The sequence below is a fragment of the Mastomys coucha genome, unplaced genomic scaffold (assembly GCF_008632895.1).
Source record: "Mastomys coucha isolate ucsf_1 unplaced genomic scaffold, UCSF_Mcou_1 pScaffold5, whole genome shotgun sequence".
NCBI lineage: Eukaryota > Metazoa > Chordata > Mammalia > Rodentia > Muridae > Mastomys > Mastomys coucha.
In genome coordinates, this window is record NW_022196911.1 from 64965823 (window position 1) to 64983221 (window position 17399).

The window sequence follows — 17399 nt, forward strand, 5'->3', positions numbered from 1 at the left end:
CCCGAAGGAACCCCACCTTGCCCATGATGCCTTTGGCTTCCTGGCGCAGTGATGTCTGAGGCTATCTGTTTCTTGCTTCGGAAGCTCTCTCATTTACATTCTCCTCTTTTCTCTGTCTCAGGAGGCGTGACCCCTGACTTCTTGCACTAACAAATGCCCTCTTGCCAGAAGCATCTGATGAAGGGTTTGAAGGAGCAATGTTTAAAGGCAGAAGCACAGAGAGGAGGCTCCTCCTGCTGGCATTAGATCAAGTACTTATGCCAAAAGTTGTTCCTGTTTTGTTTGTTTAGTACAGCACATATTTATGTTTTGGTTTGTTTTTGAAACAGTTTCACCCTGTAGCCCAGGGTATCCTAGGACTCATCGCTATAGCCTAGGCCTTGAGTTTTTGGTGAGCTTCCTGCCTCAGCTCCCTGAGCACTGTGGTCACAGGCTGGGCCTGCTCTGCTTCCTTTTAGGTATGGGTTTTCCTGAGGAGTTTCCCAATAGGGAAAGAGCATTTGCTATGAAGATGGAAGTGAGGGCCAAGGCTAGAGTTACGTGGAAGAGTAACTGCCTAGAAGGCCTTAGCCCCCTGTTTTACCCATCACATACACATAAATTTTTTTGTTTGTTTTGTTTGTTTGTTTGTTTTATTCGAGACAGGGTTTCTCTGTATAGCCCTGTCTGTCCTGGAACTCAACTTTGTAGACCAGGCTGGCCTCGAACTCAGAAATCTGCCTGCCTCTGCCTCCCAAATGCTGGGATTAAAGACGTTCGCCACCGCCACCCGGCTACATACACACAATTAAAAAAAAAAAAAAAGTGGCTACCAGAGCGAACGAGCTGACAGGAGCAAGCAGAGGTCCTAAAATGCAATTCCCGACAACCACATGAAGGCTCCCAACCATCTGTACAGCTACAGTGTACTCATATACATAAAATAGATAACAAATCTTTGTTTAAAAATGTAATTAAAAAAAAGCAATAGCAGGGCAGTGGTGGCACATGCCTTTAATCCCAGCACTTTGGAGGCATAGGCAGGCCGATTTCTGAGTTCAAAGCCAGACTTGTCTACAGAGTGAGTTTCAGGACAGCCTGGGCTAAACAGAGAAACCTGATTCCTGACTCAAAACAAAAGAAAACAACAAAAGAAGGGGCCTGGAGAAATGGCTCAGTGGTAAAGAACACTGGCTCTTCTTCCAGAGATCCTGAGTTCAATTCCCAGCATGTGAGCATGGTGGCTCACAAGTATCTGGAATGGGATCCAATGCCCTCTTCTAGTGTGTGAATGTACAAGTGGGCAAAATACCCACATACATACACAGATTTAAAAAAAATAAGATTTATTTATTTTATATATATCTGAGCATACTTCACTCTCTTCAGACACACCGGAAGTGTGAAAGCTTCCAAGGCTAGATTGAAATTTGTCTGCTGCCCCCCCCTTTTTTTTTCAAGCAGAACCTAGGAGCTGTAAGGGAAACACAAATATGGTATGGGTTCCTGTTCCCTGCAGGAAAATTACCCAGAGAACGCTGGTCCCAGGCCTGCAGTTTCAGATCTGGTTGTAGGACTGGAATATGTGTCCCAGGTGACAACTGTGTGTCATCCTATCAGTAGCCCCAGAATCTGATCCCAGCACTCAGTGTTCTGCCCCAGTCCTGCAGAAAGGGGACCTAAGCAAAAGCTGGGTCTGAGGCTGATAACTGGCTACCACACGGGCAGGCCTGAAGGCCTTCATCTCTACCCACAGCCCTGGATGGGTCTGAGGCAGCAGAGCTTCCAGTTGGAAGGAATAGAAAACAACCAGGGTTGGTATCAGCAGGCAATGAGATGATGAAGAGCCACGCAGAGCTCCTAGAGTCTCTGAGAAGATTGTGAAATCAGATTAGAACAGAGACCTGGGTCGAGGAAACCGCAGAGTGGATGAGGGCCAATGCTCTCTGCAGAGCTGGCCTAGTGAGAACATTCCTGCCCTAGCCCATGAGGACTCCTGGCCTGGACCTGCAGCACAACTCATAGCAAACACAGGAGGCCGCTGCTTCCCTGAGTGGGTTCTGCTCTCAATTTGTTCCCTCACTCATCCAGACAAAGACTGAATATGCAGTGGTCCTCCTGCCTCAGACAGGACCTATTCCCCATCTACAGCAAGGGATGCTGGGAAACTGAAACTCTAGCTCTGAGGCCCCTACAGAGAGAGCAGATAGTCTACCTTCTCTCAGCATGCTTAGTGCTGTGGATACTGTAGAGGTGGGAGCGGAGGTGCGGGTGAGTCTCCCAGTTCTTGAAGGAGACATAGAGCCATTGAGCTGGCTGACCAGGTAAAGGCCCCTGAAGTCAGGCTTGGTGATCTGAGTCCAATTCCCAGGACACACATAGTGGAAATCGAGAACTGACTTCCACAAGTTGTCTTTTGACCTCCATAAATGCAATCTCCCATGCACAATGAATAAACACCTTTTATAAAGAGGGAGACATACAGATATAGTTTAAGCAGAAGTTTACTTAGCAAAGCCGTACATGCAAAGCTAGGCAATGCAAACACTCCAAAAAGAGATTGGAGTCGCTGCCTTAAGCCAGGGAACGCAGCAGCCTAGTGGTCTCTGTGCTTTGGATTTTAAAGAAGTTTTATGAATATTTATAAAGCAGGTTCCATATTCATGGCATATACGGTGATTATCCACTTTCTGTTCCAAATGATGGTGAATCCATCTCCCTTTTAGGATATCTCCTCCCATGAGCAGCACAGAATGGGGCTGGTGTCGAACTCATGATGTAAATGACATTATTGTGACTTCAGGTCTCTAAGGATCCAGACCCTGTGTCTCTGCCGCCCATGTGTGATCTGTGGACTGATGTGGGTTTGGGGGACTCACTGTAGTAGCTTCAGGCTGTCCAATCACAAAGGGGCCACTCCCAAAACACAGTAGGCCTTCTTGGTTGCTACATCTAAGCCCTTGTCCAGGGCAGTCTGGGATGGTCTTCCTTCTGGAATATGTGAGAGTGAAGCGATTCTTGTCCACAGTCAGTCTGGTTTCTTTTTTTTTTTTTCGAGACAGGGTTTCTCTGTGTAGCCTTGGCTGTCCTGGAACTCACTCTGTAGATCAGGCTGGCCCCAAACTCAGAAATCTGCCTGCCTCTGCCTCCAAAGTGCTGGGATTAAAGGCGTGTGCCACCACCGCCCAGCGTTGTTGTTTTTTGAGACAGGGTTTCTCTGTGTATTCCTAGCTCTCCTAGAATTCCCTCTGTAGATCAGGCTGGTTTCAAATTCAGAGATTCCACCTGCTTCTGCCTCCTGAGTGACAGAATTTTGTTTTGTTTTGTTTTAAGAGATAAAGGCTTTTGCCACCACCCAGCACTAGAGTCAGTTTTAGTTGGACACACTAGAAGAATCTGAAAAAGGGGTTGCTCTCAGAATGTTCCCCTGAAGCAGGCCTGAGCCTAGGAGCCATTACTCAAAACCTGTCGAAGCGGTTTTGTTGTTTTTTCCTACAACCTTTTCCCAAGTCCCGACCCTTACCTGGTTGGGTTAGCTAACATGGACCCAGAACCAGAAGCAAGCCACTTTTTCTTATTCCCAGTGCTCCTAAACTCACAGTCTGAATACTAAAGTGCCTTTGAGAGACCAAATCTTTTGGGTTCAGACTCCATTTTAGAGAACCCTGACCTAAGTTTGAACTCAAGCTAACTAACAAGCCAGTACATAACACCAGTTTCCAGGTTAGCTCCCAACAATACCTGTGTCTACCGCTTTCCAGGTCATTCCCCAACAAATCTGCACCCCCAGATTACAAGCCTGCTTCTTACACTTCATTTCCTAACAACCACCATCAGGAGGAAAACAGAAGTTAAGTTTATGGCTCCCAGCACTAGCCAATTGTGTTCAAGGCCATAATGGCCCCCAGTCAGATGCATACCAGGCTAGATACCCCTTTCTTGCCTCTATAAATGCTTGCCTGAAACTAGGCTCAGTATTCCACTTTCCTACTATGTCAGGGTTGGCTGGGAGCCCAAGGTTGAGCTTGAATAAAGTGACCCTAATGTACTACATTGGATTCGGCTCCTTGGTGGTCTTTGGGGTTCATGAACATTTCATGGCACAACACCTTTTAACCCTAACTTTTGAGTTTACCTTAATAGTAAAGAAGATAACATTAAAAATGAAGTCCTGGGAAGCTAATGACAGCAGGATCCCACCCTGGGGCAGGATTGGACCCCGAATTGGCATTCTAGATCACACTCTTCTCTTCATTGTTAAAATATTTACTTTTATTACTTTAAAAACTTGTATTTTGGGGCTGGAGAGATGGTTCAGCTGTTAAGAGCACTGACTGCTCTTCCAGAGGTAGTGAGTTTAATTCCCAGCAATGATGTGGTGGCTCACAACCATATGTAATAGGATCCAATGCCCTCTTCTGGTATGTGAAGACAGCAACAGTATATATTCATATACATATAAATAAATAAATTTTTTTTCTTTGGTTTTTCGAGACAGGGTTTCTCCGTATAGCCCTGGCTGTCCTGGAACTCACTCTGTAGACCAGGCTGGCCTCGAACCCAGAAATCTGCCTGCCTCTGCCTCCCAAGTGCTGGGATTAAAGGCGTGTGCCACCACTGCCCGGCTAAATATTTTTTAAAAAACGTGTATTTTTATTTTTATAGTATGTATGTTTGCCTACACACATACACACATATATACACTCACATATATGTGTGTGTGTATGTATATATATATATATACATACACACACACATACCAAGTGTGTAAGTGTGTGCCTGGTGCCCATGAAGCCCCCCTGGAACTGGAACAACAGACAGTTGTGAGATGCCATGCAAGTGCTGAGAATCAAACGTGCTCTGGGCCACCATGAACACAGTCTACAGTCCTCACTTTTTTTTTTAAGATAAGAGTTCAGATTTCCCCAGCACTTGGGAGGTAGAGGTAGGCGGATTTCTGAGTTTGAGGCCAGCCTGGTCTACAGAGTGAGTCCAGGACAGCCAGGGCTATACAGAGAAACCCTGTCTGGGAAAAAAAAAAAAAGAATTCAGATTTCAACCCAAGTATTTCTTTCCTATAAAGTTCTAGGATTCTAGACCCTGGACCTTCTTTGTATAATCTCTGTTTGTGTGTGTATCTGTTTGTTGGTCTTTTTCAGTGTGTGGAAGTTCAACTTCAGGACCTGGACTATATAAATCAAATATTCTACCAGCCAGCCACACATTCCCAGCCCTACATTTTGCATGCTTTTTTGTTTGTTTTGGGGTTTTTGTTTTGTTGTTTTTGAGGCAGAGGTGTTCTGTGCAGCACTGGCTGTCCTGGAGTTTTATTTCAGACTGGCTGGGACCTCACAGAGATCCAGGACCTGCCTCAGTCTCCTGAGTGCTGGAATTTTGTTTTGTTTTGAGAGATAGACTCTCACTCTGTCATTCAGATTAGACTTGAACTCCTGCCCCCCGCCCCCCCCCAGCTTCCTGCCTCAGCCTTCTTGGATGCTAGGCTGCCTGCACAGCTGTCTTGGCATTGTCAGGATTCTGAAGAACCAAGGACCTCCCCCTTAATCTGCAGCAGGAGGGCAGGAGCCATTTTTTCTGGAGAAGAAAGGAACCTGTATTTTAAAAAGTGTTTCCTACTGGGTGGTGGTGGTACACGCCTTTAATCCCAGCACGTGGGAGGCAGAGGCAGGTGGATTTCTGAGTTCAAGGCCAGCCAGGTCTACAGAGTTCCAGGACAGCCAGGGCTACACAGAGAAACCCTGTCTGGAAAAACGGGGAAAAAAAAAAAAAAGCAAAGCAAAACAAAAAAAGGGTTTACCTGGGGCTGGCTGGAGAGATGGCTCAGCGGTTAAGCGCACACTGGCTGTTCTTCAAGAGGTCTTAAGTTCAATTCCCAGTAACCACATGGTGGCTCACAACCATCTGTAATGGGATCTGATGCCCTCTTCTGGTGTGTCTGAAGAGAGCAATGGTGTACTTATATACATAAAATAAATAAATATCTTAAAAAAAAGTGTTCCTATCACCAGGTGTACATGCAGATAGAGCACCATGTATATTAAAATTAATTCATAGGGGAAACTTTTTAAAATTGTAAGTAGATATTTCATGCATCATATGTGAACCTTGTATAATCTCCTCTGTGCAGTTTGTTTATTTATTTATTTTTTGGTTTTCTGAGACAGGGTTTCTCTGTGTAGCCCTGGCTGTCCTGGAACTCACTCTATAGACCAGGCTGGCCTCAAACTCAGAAATCCACCTGCCTCTGCCTCCCAAGTGCTGGGATTAAAGGCATGCGCCACCACCACCCAGCTTCTCTGTGCAGTTTAAATTTAATATATATGTAAAAAGGTCAGCTCAGGAACTTTAGGAAGGTCATGGAACACTTGCCCCTCCAGAAAGGAGAGGCTAATTAACATTCCTCAGACCACAGAGTGGGAACACACTCTGCAGGACAGACCGTTGCCCACCTTCAGACAAGGGAAGTCCTTGCCACCTCATTCCCTGAAGATCAATCAGTTTAAAAAGTCACACTGTTCGGCCAATCATATGCAGTCAAAGCACTTTTGTATTGTTTTGAGACCCAGCCTTCCTCTGCAGCCCTGGCTGTTCTAGAACTTAACTATAAAGCTCAGGCTGGGTGTAAATTCATGGCAATCCGCCTGCTTTAGCCTGACTGCTGGGATTACAGTCGTGGGCCACCACGGCCTGCACTGGGCTTCTAGCTGTAATTTATATGGGAGGTAGAAAGAATGCAAACAGCTGGGTGGTAGGAACTCCAGCCTCTGTCATGGTGTCAGAGGTTAAAGCCAGGCAGGGTGTCACTCACCTACACTCCCTGCACTTGGGAGGCTGAAGCAAGAGTATCCAGAGCTTTCGGCCAGCCTGAGTGACACACAGAGTTTCAGGGCAGTCAGGACTACATAGTGAGACCTTCTCTGGAAACCAGAAAAGCCAAGCAAGCATGCAAGGAAACATACAAACAAAAATATGAGCTCAAGCCGGGCGGTGGCAGTGCGCGCCTTTAATCCCAGCACTTGGGAGGCAGAGGCAGGCGGATTTCTGAGTTCGAGGCCAGCCTGGTCTACAGAGTGAGTTCCAGGACAGCCAAGGATACACAGAGAAACCCTGTCTCGAAAAAAAAAAAAAAAGAGTTCAAAGGTTAACTGCATAGGAGTGGTAACACCAGGACTGGGATCAGAAATGGATGAGCCCATCTTGAGTTTCCTTGAAGGAAAGGCATGTAAATGTTTGATGGGTTGGTTTTCCAAGTGGGAGTTACCTGAGCAAATCTGAGTGCTGGAGGGGGCGTGTAGAAGCAGAGGGAGAAGCCAGTGATGATCCTGGATGGACAAAGAGGGATGTGGCACAGGTTAGAACTTGGAAGGCAGGCTGTGAGAAGAGCCAGCCACCTGGGCTGATTGGAAGTTAGAAAAGTCCTCGTTGAGAGCAAGGGGAGGGCTGTGCGGACCCAGGTGAGCAGAGAGAGTCGACAAATACCTGTGAAGGCTACTGCAGCGCCAGGAAGCCATGCTGGCCAATCAGGGCCACCTCCTCCTCCAGCTTCCTGCTCCTACTCCAGCACTCCCGCCTCCGGCCCGTTCTCAGCACAGCAAAGCAGGACGCCATCTTTCCTTCCTTTTCGGTGAAGCTAAGGGCAACATGGCGCCCCTTGCCAAATTCAATATAGTGCGCGCCTTATTGATTATTTCGCACGGGGATCTTTTTATTACTGCTGAGGAAGAATTCCGCATTATCCTCTGCCCTTCCATCTAAACGCTTGTAGTCCTTTCTCCCTTGCCTGGTTGCGGGAACCAGAACTCCGGATGTTGGAAACTGTCCCCTAGGGTGGAGCACACAGACTCACCCCTGATTAAACATCATGGCCCAGTGGATCTCTCCGGAAGCTTCTCCCTGGCTTGTCCTCTTGTTTGCCAAGTCTCCGTACAGATTTCAGGTCCTCATGACAGCTTATTAAATCCTGTATCTGGTCTCACCTTGGACCTCCCCCTCCTCTTGGGCTTCTCTTCCGTAACGACTATTACCATCGGAAATGCTACAGAATTTACTCGCTTATTACATTTCCCATGTATCATTTTCTATTAAATTTTTAAAAAAGGTTTATTTATATATTTGGGTATTTTGCATGCATGTTTATCTGCACACCAGGGGACCACATCAAACGTGTGGACTGCCCTGTTGGGTGCTAGGAATTGAACTCAGGACCTTTGAAAGAGAAGTGAGTGCTCTTAACCACTGAGCCATCAGGTCTGCATGTCCTCATGGGCTGGTCAGCGACAAAGTACAAATAGCTTATAGGAATCAGGACTGGAATTTTCCCCACTTCACAGATAATTAGGTCATGTTCTTCTCTATTTCAAGTCAGGATTAAAGACAGGATACATTACAATTAGGTGATGGTGACGGGGCGGGAGGTCAAGAGCCTGGCATGCTGGCACTTGCCTTTGACCCCAGCACTCAGGAGACAGGGGCAGGAGGATATCTGAGTTTGAGGCCAGCCTATTCTACACATCAAGTCTAGGACAGCAAGGGCTCTATTGCACAAAGAAATCTTGTCTCGAAACAACACAAAACAAAATAAAAAGATAAAAACAAGAATGAGGAAAGAAAATTCTAGATGTTGAAAATGCTCCAGTGGTTTTTTATTTTGAATGCCAGAATTGGAATTAAAGATGTGACATCACACCCAGCTATACAGCCTTTTTTTCTTTATTAGAACAAACAAACAAAAAAACCCCCAGCACTTGGGAAACAGAGGCAGGCAGATTTCTGAGTTGGAGGTCAGCCTGGTCTAGAGAGTGGGTTCCAGGACAGCCAGGGCTACACAGAGAAACCCTGTCTCGAAAAACCAAAAAGAGAGGCTGGAGAGGTGGCTCAGCAGTTAGAAGCACTAACTACTCTTCCAGAGGATCTAGACTCCTAGCATCCGTATGGCAGCTCACACTATCTATAACTCCAGTTTCAGAGCGATCCAACACCCTTTTTTCACCCTGACACACACAGTGATATGTTAGAACAGTTGGTCGAGTCAGAACATACCACACACTAGGCCCAAACAGTTCTACGCGTCAGAGGTTTAATTGAGAGGGAGAGAGAGAGGAGTAGCTCGGGAAAGGGGAGGGGAGGGGGGAAGGGAGAGAGAGAGGGAGCGAGAGAGATGGAGGAATGTTTCCCATATATATAGGTTCTGACGTATGGCCATAGTGGCGCAGGTAAAGGTGGGAGGTGAGCCCAATGGATTCTGGGAATATGGCACCTGTTGCCCTGGCAACAGGTCTGTGAGACCCGCCCATGCGTCGCCACAGGCTTTGGATGCCCTAATGCTAACACACAGGATGCACATACATACATGCAGACAAATCACCCACATGTGTAAAATAAAATTTTAAAAAGGAAGAAAGGGAGAGAGCAAGTGGCGCTTTACATCTAATCCAAGATCTCTCAAGGTAGAGGCAGGAGGATTGCCTTAAAATCAAAGGCAACCTGCATTACATAGTGAATTTCAGGCTAGTCTGGGCTCCAAAGTAAGGCTCTGCCTTAAAAAGCAGAGAGAGAGAGAGAGAAGGAGGGAGAGAGAGGCAGAGAGAGACAGAGAGAGACAGAGAGAGGGGGGGGGAATGAGAATGAATGAATACCAACAATAAGAGAAAGCCAGAGGTCAGCACCTGTCTGAGGGCCTACGATGTCACACTTGCCTCACGTGAGGGTCAGGGCTCTGCATATCTGCCTTGATCTTCCCAGTAGCAAGCCTGAATGGGCGGTACTCGGCGGTGAGTCACGAGGGTTCTCAAAAACACCCTGTTTGCACACTGAGGCTTAGCAGGGAAGCCCGTGAGGTAATGAGGCTTGACTGAGGCGAGTAAGGCTTGTCTGGGAGGCCATGCAGGAAGTTCAGGTACTAAAGCTGTCAAGGTCCCCGGCACACCAAGATGAGTTGCTTAATCTGTTTAAAATGGCGGTGAAGAACTCACACACCCTGAAGGGTCCACAGGTGGACCTGGCAAAGGACATGTAAAGGCCATGCCAAAGAGATGCTCACTGATGGTCTTTGGAGATCTTCCAAGCAGCTGAGGAACATAAAGCTAGGTGGCTTGAATGGACTGGAGGGATTGCACAGCAGTTAAGAGCATTTGCTACTCTTGCTGAGGGGCCAGGGTTGGATTCCAGCGCCAACATGGCGGCTCGCAAGCATCTGTAACGCCAACCCTGGGGATATGACGCCCTCTGCTGGCCTCTACTGGTACTGCATGGATGTGTTGCACATACATATATACATGCAGGCAAAATACTCATACACGTTAAATAAATATGAAATAAAAAGTTTCTCTGACTTATTCTCTACTTGTGTCTGTCATAAAGTTCAGAGTAAGACACACTAAGGATCATGATCAGGTTTTTGATTTTGAGTGACAGCAAATGACTTCTAAACCCAGCACTCAGAGGCAGAGCCAGGTAGATCTCTGAGTTCAAGGCCAATTTGATCTACAGAGCAAGTTCTAATATAGCCAGAGCTACATAACCAATCTTGTTTCAAAATCAAGAAGAGGAGCTGGGCAGTGGTGGCGCATGCCTTTAATCCCAGCACTTGGGAGGCAGAAGCAGGCAGATTTCTGAGTTCAAGGCCAGCCTGGTCTACAGAGTGAGTTCCAGGACAGCCAAGGCTATATAGAGAAACCCTGTCTCAAAAAAAAAAAAAAAAAAAAAAAAAATCAAGAAGAGGAAGAAGAGAAGAAAAGAAAACCATGTGGGTGCCAGCATTTTTTTTAATGTTTTGCTTTTTAAGATTTATTTATTTATTTTATATATATATGAGTACACTGTAGATATTTATAGACACACCAGAAGAGGGCATCAGATCCCATTATAGATGGTTGTGAGCCACCATGTGGTTGCTGGGAATTGAACTCAGGACCTCTGGAAGAGCAGTCAGTCCTCTTTACCCTGAGCCATCTCTCCATCCCGCGTCCCATCATTCTTTAGAAATCTGTTTATCAGCCACTAGAGCTTGACCAGTTGATTCAAGCTCTTGTTACCATGGTTTCTCTGGCCAGCGCTTTGTCCCACAGAGATGGAGTTGTCTCCATTCTTGAACTACAGTTAACATAATTTGATGAACAGATTGTAGCAGAAATTGTATTCAGGCTGCAAGACATTCCCATGAAGTATAGACAACTGCTTTGTCCAGCTTTCAGTTAGCCTGCTGTACTGGGGTTAGACGGGATTCACCAGGAGCCGGCTTATGGCCATCTCTTGCGACCTTTACTTCCTAATTTATTACTCTGCTGGACACTCTTTTTTTTAAAAAAAAGATTTATCTTAGGGGGAGGGAACAGGTTTTTTTGTTTGTTTGTTTTCTTTTTTTTTTAATTTTCTTTTCTTTTTTTTTTTTCGGAGGGGAAACTGGGAAAGGAGATATCATATGACTTGTAAATAAGAAAATATCTAATAAAAAAGATTTATTTTATTTATTATATGTAAGTACACCGTAACTGTCTTCAGACACACAAGAAGATGGCATCAGATCTCATCACAGATGGTTGTGAGCCACCATGTGGTTGCTGGGATTTGAACTCAGGACCTCTGGAAGAGCAGTCAGTGCTCTTAACTGCTGAGCCATCTCTCCAGCCCCCAGACTCTTTTTTTTTTTTTTTTTGGTTTTTCGAGACAGGGTTTCTCTGTATAGCCCTAGGCTGTCCTGGAACTCGTTCTGTACATCAACCTGGCCTTGAATTCACAGAGACCTGTCTGTCTTTGCATCCCAAGTGTCTGGCAAGGGGATATGTGTGTGTGTGTGTGTGTGTGTGTGTGTGTGTGTGTGTGTGTATGTTAGAAATGATCACTCAGACACAATGTATTAGGCCAATTAAAAGTCTTAGGGCAATGGTGGCACAGGCTTTTAATCCCAGCACTCAGGTGTCAGAGTCTGGCCTGGTCTACAGAGTGACATCTAGGGCTTTGAGACAGAGAAACCCTGTCTCAAAAAAAAAAGGCAGGCTGTGTATGTGTGTGTGTGTGTGTGTGTGTGTGTGTGTGTGTGTGTGTTTTACAGGGGTGGGAGAGTATCTGGATAAAATAGAACAAAAGAAAACAATATGAAGCACTTGGGAGGCAGAGGCAGGCAGATTTCTGAGTTCGAGGCCAGCCTGGTCTACAGAGTGAGTACCAGGACAGCCAGGGCTACACAGAGAAACCCTGTCTCAAAAAACCAAAAAGAGAGAGAGAAAGAGAGAGAGAGAGAGAGAGAGAGAGAGAGAGAGAGAGAGAGAGAGGGAGAGGGAGAGAGAGAGAGAAGAGAAAGAAAAAGAAAAGAAGAAACTGCTGAATGGGAAAGAGTCCTTCATGTGGTTGGGCCTCCTAGGATTTCAATATAAAGGCACAAAGTACACACCTGCCCCCCAACCCCCCACCCCCGAAACAAAGATTCAGTTGAACTGGCCCAAGTCCATCACCCTAGGGTTGTAGGAGGAAGAGCTAGTATTAATCCCACCTAGGGAACATAGAAAGTCCTTGTCTCAAAAGACCCAGAAAAAAAAAAACCACAAAACAACAAAAGCCGATTTCAGCAAAGGAGATATGGGGGTCAGGGGAGAAGCGCTGGTCTTAATTCTGGAGAAAAGTGAGGCAAGCTACATTGTAAGCCACCCTCCCCACCCCTGCCTCAGGTGAACTTAAACATGCACAAAGGGTCCTGGGGTTGGCAGTGAAACATGCCTCAGCTAGCAAGACAAAGCTCTCTCTGGAGGTTTATGCTCGGGTGCAGGGATCAAAGATTCCCCATAGACAGGGCTCAGAGGCAAAGAATAGCTCACAAGCAAAAGCTACAAGCCGTCAAGGCACCATGCACAAGCTGGAAGACAGTGCAGAGCTGCCAAGGCTGTGCCACACTGCTTCACACTGGGACCAGCCCAGAAGGAGCCTGTGGTAAGGGCTAAGGTTGCCAGGCTTAGTGGCGCAGGTCAGTGATCCTAGTCACTAGAGAGACTGACATCACTAGGTCACACCTTAAAGGCCTGTAGTAATGAGACCCTTTCTCAAAATAAAAATTGTAAAAAAGAAAAAAAAATTGGACTATTTTTACCAACTATTCACCGTAAGTTGTTTTGTTGTTGCTGTTTTGTAAATTGGGCTGGAGAGATGGCTCAGCAATTTAGAGTACTTGTTGCTCTTGCAAAGAATCCAGACCCAGGATCAATTCCTAGAACCTAAGTGATGCCTTATAGCCACCCGAAGATCCAGTTCCAGAACACCTGACACCCTTCTCCGGCCTCCATGTGTACTGCGCACATGTGGTGATACACATACCTATGTGTGGCCAAGCACTCACACATATAAAACAAAGAAGTCTAAACCAGGATCTATCTCCCGTAGCCCAGGCTGGCCTTGCACTTGGTAAGTATCAGAGCTTAATCTTGAACTCCTTATCCTCTAACCTCTACCCCCCAGGTGTTGGGTTACAGGTATAGGAAGCACCTTGCCCATTTTGACATTATGTCAGATGAGTAGAGTTTTTTCTGTTCACTAACATCTATCCCCTTCTTTCACAATGGTTGGGCTTTGTCATTGCTTCTGTAACTGTCACCAGCAAGGCTCCAGGCCCGGCTGCCCCCGACCTCAGCTAGAGTAAAGTCAGCCACATATGACACAGATCCACTCCAGGTCTCTTCCCACAATATTGCCTAAACACACAGATAGGCAAAGCAAGCCAGAGGCATGAAGCACAAGCAGGAGAGAAGCGTCTAGACTGGCTAAGCAGGTAAATCAATATGCATACACATTTTAATAACATGTTAAGACTCTGGGAAAGGTTTGAGTGTGTGCATGTGCATGAGGGTGTGTTGTGTGTGCATGTGTATGAGTATGTGTATGTGAATTGAAATTAACTCAATGGATAAACTAAACAGGTGAAGTCCCAGCTAAAGAATATATAGACTCAAGGGACAGAGGCAGAGCTGTCCAGAGTGCACTCAAGAGAAACAAACGACAGGAAATGAAAGAAGCTTGGTCTGGCTGGGCAGTGGTGGTGCACGCCTTTAATCCCAGCACTGAGGAGGCAGAGGGAGGAGGATTTCTGAGTTCGAGACCAGCCTAGTCCACAAAGTGAGTTCCAGGACAGCCAGGGCTACACAAAGAAATCTTGTCTTGAAAAACCAAAAAAAAAAAAAAAAAGCACTGATTGCTTTCCTGAGTTCAAATCCTGGCAACCACATGGTGGCTCACAACCATCCGTAATGTGATCTGATGCCCTCTTCTGGGATGCCTGAAGACAGCTACAGTGTACTTACATATAATAAATAAAAAAATCTTTTAAAAACAAAAAAAATCCCAATCAGCTGGGTGTGGTGACACACACCTTTAATTCCAGCATCTAGGAAGCAGAAACAGGGAGATCTCTGTGAATTCAAGGCTAGCCTGTTCTACAGAGTGAATTACAGGCCAGGCAGGGATAGTAAGTCCCTGTTTCAAAACAACAACTGCAGTAGCAGCACCAGCAGCTGTAATAAATGAACAGGAAGCAGGGCTAGCTAGAATTGGAAGTGGGGAAAATGATGGGGCAACTTACATCCCTGGAACATTCATTACATTAGTGGGCCTCAGCATTTGTGTATGATGCCAAATAGGTTACTGGTGTAGCAGAAATCAAGGAAAGACCAAGGGAAATACTATTATCCCACCGTGATTTAGGAGTGCACCATTTGAGAAATAATACCAAATGAAAGCAACAACAACAGCAACCATTTCACTAAGCAACCAAGTCATTGAGCAGATAAACTAAAAAGTCCGGTCAGGAGGCGCTGGAGAGATGGTCTGTTCATTAAGAGCACCAGGGCTCTTCCAGAGGACCCAGACTCAATTCCCAGCATTCGTACTACCATTCACAGCCATTTGTAACACCACAATTTCTGATGTCCTCTTCTGGTCCCTGCAGGAAATGCATAAATGTGCACTGCTTTACCTGCAGGCAAAACATCCATATACATAAAATAATAAAGTTAAAGGGTGGGGGAGAGAGAGAGAGAGAAAGAGGGGGAGAGAGAAAGAAATGTAAAAGGTAGCCGGGAGGTGGTGGTGGCACACACCTCCTTTAATCCCAGCACTCTGGAGGCAGGTGGATCTTTGACTTTGAGGCTATCCTGGTCTACAGAGTGAGTTCTGGGACAGCCAGGGCCACACATAGAAGTTGTGTCTCAAAAAACAAGACAAACGGAGCTAGGGCTGAAGTAATAAAGTGAAAAACAGAGTTCTGAGAATGTAGAAATAAAGGTAAAAACAAGACTTTTGAGAAAGAAATAATAAGCCAAAACTACCTATAGTAGAGACATCTGCTTGTATAAGAAAAACAAAGTTTTTAAAGGTCAGGAGGGCTGGGCTGAACTAAAAGCTGACCAGAACATAATCTGTAAGAACAAGATTAGATGTTCTACCCCTCCCTGTACTGGGGTCTAAGAACACCCTGACCTTACAAAAATTCCAGGACTTTCCAGCTCGCCCCTTCCAGGGGCTTGCCAGTTATAGGAGTTAGGTAAGGGGGCAATTGTAGCCAAGAGCAGCCCCCTTGAGCAAGCCAACCAATGCCCAAAGAGATCCTTTGTTTGATACTGCACCAATCAGAATAAGCCAACTAGCCCTGTTGCCTCTGTAAAGTATAAAAGATGTGTGCTTTCTGAGTTTGGGGTTGCCTCTTCCTACCAGGATGAGCAACCCCGTGTGCATTGGCCACACAGGTTGGATCAATAAACCTCATGTTATTGCAGCGATCGTTGTCAAGCTGTGATCTGCGGGTAGCGCATGGGGGCTAAGCCTCTCTGAGGGTCTCACAGAGTCTTACAGGGCTTGCAGTACAGGCCTGTAATCTGAGTCACTCTGGAGACTGATGCTAGAGAACCTCTGGTTCAGGAACAGCCCGGGCTTCAGAGTGAGACTTCAAGGCCTGCCTGAAACTTAGTGAAATTTTGCCTGAAAATGAACTAAAATCTCCATTACCACATCCACAAAAAGCAGGGTGTGCTTGCACACTGTCTCCAATGCTCGCACACTGCCTACAACGCTAGTGCCAGGGAGGCAGAGGTTGGAGGCTCAGGAGTTCAAGGCCAGCCTTGCTTGGTTACAGAAGACTGTCTCAAACAACACAAGGGGGTGAGGGAGAAATGAGGACAAAGAGGAACACGCAGGTTACTCCCTAACTTGCAGGTTTGTCTTTGCAAATCTGCCTACTTTCTAAAATGTATTTATAACCCTAAAATCAGTATTTTAGCGGCTGGAAAAGTGGCCCAGTGGGCACCTAGATTTGGTTCCCATTACCCAACTTGGCAGCAGCTCACAACTATGGGGAACTCCCATTCCAGGGGATCCAGCATCCTTTTCTGGCCTCCACAGGCATCCTGCTCATATGAGGTGTACAAACACAGAGACAAAATTCTTTTTTTGTTTGTTTGCTTTTTCAAGACAGGGTTTCTCTGTGTAGCCTTGGCTGTCCTGGAACTCACTCTGTAGACCAGTCTGGCCTGAAACTCAGAAATCTGCTTGCCTCTGCCTCCCAAGTGCTGGGATTAAAGGCGTGCACCACCACTGCCTGGCTACAAAATTCTTATACACATAAAACAAATAAAAAATATTTAAAAAAACCTATTAAAATCAGTATTTTAATAGTTATGTTTGGTGCTGGTGAGATGGCTCAGCGGTTAAGAGCACTGACTGCTCTTCCAAAGGTCCTAGTTCAAATCCCAACAACCACATGGTCACTCACAATAAAATAAATAAATAAATCCTTAAAAATAAATAAATAAATCTTTAAAAAAAATAGTTATGATCACCTGCCAGCCAACTTTTCACTCATTCATAGCTGAGGCTCAAGGCTGTCTTCTGCCTCATTTCCCTCAAGGGGCTAAGAGACAAATAAGGAGAGAGGCACCCAGGAGCAGAGGGTGGCTGGAGTCTTCCTCAGACTCCTGATTTGAGACTAAGAAGTCTGGACAATTTAAAACAAAGGGCTTGTGAGCTTTTCCCCTGCGGGTAAGGCCCTGGCTGGTGGACTGGCTCAACAAGTTCTGGCCAGATCAGAACTTGTTTACATAATGCTTGTGGGCCAATCAGCCACCCTGTCTTTCTTCAAACTGACCAACCCTAAAACGGGGAGGGCTGTGTGAATTATCCACCTTAGTGACTGACGACTCTGAGGAGTTACCAATAATATGTCGAGGAAAGAAATCAAAACACTTCTGCTTGGGGTCCAGAATTGAAGTCTCCTTGTGTTGTGTGTTCTCTATCAGCTGTATGAGCCTGACTCTGCACCAGCCTGTGTCTGTGTGTCCTTGTATATGACTGTGTTTGTCACTCTGTCTTTATTGCACAGCATAGAAAGCATCACACCTGGAAGAAATGGGATAGGGTACCGAAATCTTCCC